Here is a 3,803-nt window from a genome sequence, read left to right on the forward strand (position 1 = left end):
GGCCATTTGGAAGGGAGAAACGATCCTCCATGGGGGTGGGGGGGGGGGGTGAACATGTGACAGGAAGTGTGACCCGCCATGCTTGGGAGCAGGAAGCTGATGTTTTCGCTCACACACGCACACATTGACCTCACGTCCAGTCAACAAATCCCCTCACCCCCCGTTTCCTGAGTGGTATGCTACGACTGTGATTTACCTCAATGACTGACAGTGTCCACAAAATGGCCGCCAGTGCATGTGGCTTTCACACAGAACACAGCCGATTAAGTGTACGCTGTGACTGTGCCCTTTAACATGATAATGACATGTCAGTGGGGGAGGGGCTTTTAAAGGCAGTGTGAAAGGGGCCGGAAATGGTCAACAGTAGCCGTGGCATCTGTAAAGCTCACCTGTGCAACAAACAACTATGCTGGACGATTCTTGAGCATAGCATACTAAACAGCTCACACGTTGTAATATTTAATATACAAAAACACATTTGTGTGTGAAACTACGCCGCAAAGTATATGCCTTGACCACAATAAGGGCAGACATGGCAACTGTAAAGCTGATTTTTTTAAAGAAAAATATTAAAGACAAAACGCCTGATCGTTGCAAGTCAAAGCAAGCTAAACATTTCCACCATATATTTAGTGAGTTAATGCATTTGCACAGATTAAGTCCTCACCAACAGTAAACATCTTACATTCAAGGTCGCCGTCTGCTTTCTGCAGTTGAGAAACTAAGTCCACTCTATACATTACTTAATATACCCCCCCAAAAAATTATCAACACTTTGACACCACATTACATAATTTGCAGATCTTGTGCAAATAAGACTCACCCCAGTTCACGCCTCACACCAAACGACACCGTGTCATTGCATCAAGCATCAAGGAAATGCGCAATAGAATATTGAATACACCAATAAAAAAAACAGACATACACACATTATACACACACACACACACACAAACACCCGTGAGACAGCCATTAAACAACTACAGTCAAACCTCTTTTCAACGTACCCCTTTTACGTTTTCACCCCTATAATGTACCCATTTCAAAGTCCCTATTTCACGTAGTTCATTTTCCATTTGCCGATATTGCTTACAACGAATACATGAATAACGTAAACTTCATTACAATGACCAGATTTCCCCCACAAAATGGTGAAAAGGCGTTTGTTACGATGAACTAACTGCCGCCTATACCTTGCTTATGAATAAAATGTACAGCGCGGGATTCCCCGCTTAGCAACGTTACTGATCGACTCGTATGTCGTCGTATTTCCAGAGGCACGGCACAGTCCTGAGCGCATGCTTTTAAAACATGTCTGGTAAACAGAAGCAAATGTCGCTGTCTGTGAAGGCTGAAATTGTATTTTTAAAAAGGCCTCTCCCCTCGTAAACGTCTTACCCCAAAATGTATGCTAAGCAGGCACCAGTGGAGTAGCAAGCCCAACTGAAGAATATGAGGTACGCAACAAACGTGAATATAAAAGATCAAAATGGGATTTGCAAGACATTTGTAAAAATAAAGACCAAATCCCTTGTAAATGTCTCACACCGATGCTAGGCACTCTCTACAATTGAGCAAATGAACACATCCACTCACGATGAGTAAATTCTAAACATTATTATGACAATAAAGACACGTACAAATAAAAGCCTCTTCCCGAGCATACCACTTGTCTCCACCAGGTGCCCGACTCTCTCTGCAGTTTAGTGGATAGCTGGCTGCAATGCAGAACACGTGAATCAAAAATAGCCCTCAAATAACCCCCTCCCCCACAGCATTGTGACGTAATCACCAGGTCGCCCGAGCATGTCGTCATGGTGCCTCAGTGACGTCATTTGCACGACTGGCGCTAAACAAAAACACAGAGGCAAGAGGAGTGGGTAGCAGCAACGGGCGTCAAAAGCGTGCCCACATTGCAAATGGCGTCCGTTCCGGTTATTTTAAGTGTGTGTGTGTGTGTGTGTGTGTGTGTGTGTGTGTGTGTGTGTGTGTGTGTGTGTACGCACTGGCGCGCGCGGGGAAACAGACACAAGTCGCGCCACGTTCAACTCTCTGGGGCGAGCCTTTATCACCAATTCCGACCTTCGATGGATGGTCGAACGCACCCGCCCGAAACCAACTTGGTTGGTCCAAAAACTTTAAAACTGTGCAAACTCATCCTCACTGAGGGGGGTTATCCCAACTTGTGTGTGTGCGTGGGTCCACCGAGAAACGTGGTCAAACTGCGCCATTGTGGGCAACCGCGCACAATAACCGAGGTTTGCGACGTCACAAGACGCCATCTACCCGCGTGAAAAGGGCTCAAATGGAGCAAAACCTAACCCGAAGGTGGGATTCAAATGCCATTTCGGGGTCTACCTGATTTAATTGAGAAGTTCGCCGCCAACCATGGCGCAATCAGGCTGCGATGGCACCGAGCCTCCGGTAGGGGCGCCCTTCCACAGCACCACGGCCACCCCCCACCGCCGGCGTTACGTATCACATGAACCGGGATTCGATTGTGTCATGCGGCGGTAAACAAGCGACGCCAGCCACCGTATCGTTCATGATTTTTTAGGAAGACGAAGGCAATATCCATCAACATAACAAGAGCCCTCCCTCCCCCTCGTTACACCATTACCACCGTCGCCACCCAGTGGGAAACTAGTGCCTAGCGTCCGCCATTAGGGCTCCCAAATGAACAATACTGGGGACACACATCGTTCACATTCAACTCTTTAACGTGTCTCCTCGTCGCCTGTGTCAAGACACGCGGGCGGCCGGAGGTAAGGGGAGGCCCAGCGAGGCCAAGCGACGACAAAAAAAGTTGTCCAAACTTTCCACTTTGGGGGCTTTGAGAAGCAATATACGAAAAGTGAGAGGGAATTTGAAAGAGACGAGGGTGTTTCTTACCGGAGTACAGCTCGACACGGTGTAGCGCCACTTTTGTGCCTTGACATTAATCCCGGAAGGCGCATGCGTACTACGCAACACCAACCAATTCCACGCTCTGAGATTGTCGGCGAGGCAGACGCCTCACTCACGACCCATTTAGTGGTCGGGAGGTTTCACGTGACGTGCAAACGCGAGTCTCCAACGCGTTTAGTATCAAATGGATGCTATCAAACTACTTCCACCACTGAAACACTATGACGACGTTGTTTTGTCGGGAAACGCAATTAAAAACTCAAAACGACCGTCCATTCTTCATTCACCTTCTCGCAAACAAAAAAAGTGCGGCAGCCATTTTGAACGGACACGGAAGATTGACGCCTTTAATTTTTAAAGGCGGACTCACACTAAATTACTTGACGGATTAAAATTCAAGACATTATGAACCCAATATAAAGGAAACTGCGACGCTTAAAAGACGAAATAACGACACAAATCTAACCCGGAAGTGCCTTGCGAAAACTTTGGGAAATCCAAGCAGAGTGGGAGCTCTTGATTTCCGTCCCCGAGCCACACTCCAATCATCCAATATCCCCCACTCCTCCCTTCCTCCTTCAGGTCCTGCGCGTGCGCATACCGTGTCACCGAACTGGCAATTAAATTGGCCCCATTAGGAAGCTTTAACCTTGGCCCGAGTGAGCACATCTGCCGTTTAACCTCACATTTGAACGCTGTCGACGTCGACGCTAGAGTCGAACCTATCGCAGTGCTCGGAGTTCAGGATCCGGGGTGACAGAGTTTACCATCCATTCTGGGAATTAAAAACAAAAACATCTGGCCAGAGTGGACGACAGCACGCGTTCGGTTATAGTGAGGTGACGGTAAATAAATACGAACAAACTTTGTGTTTAAGTGTGACGAGGGGTGCGTTC

At 47.6% G+C, this 3,803-nt stretch overlaps 1 protein-coding gene across 4 annotated transcripts in view; it reads right to left on the reverse strand.

Annotated features, from left to right (window-relative positions):
* Positions 1–3,399, reverse strand: part of zmym2 (zinc finger, MYM-type 2) — a 19,952-nt gene extending 16,553 nt beyond the window's left edge. For 2 of the 4 annotated variants that reach the window (XM_019880177.1, XM_019880158.1), the window contains exon 1: positions 2,893–3,399. The gene's annotated coding sequence lies outside the window, so the exon portion shown is untranslated. Of the gene's footprint in view, positions 1–1,679; positions 1,955–2,892 lie in introns of those variants that run through there. The other 2 variants (XM_019880168.1, XM_019880187.1) reach the window with 2 other exon arrangements.
* Positions 3,400–3,803: the final 404 nt, after the last annotated feature.

Source organism: Hippocampus comes, unplaced genomic scaffold (genome assembly GCF_001891065.2).
Source record: "Hippocampus comes isolate QL1 unplaced genomic scaffold, H_comes_QL1_v1.1 scaffold214, whole genome shotgun sequence".
Taxonomy (NCBI): domain Eukaryota; kingdom Metazoa; phylum Chordata; class Actinopteri; order Syngnathiformes; family Syngnathidae; genus Hippocampus; species Hippocampus comes.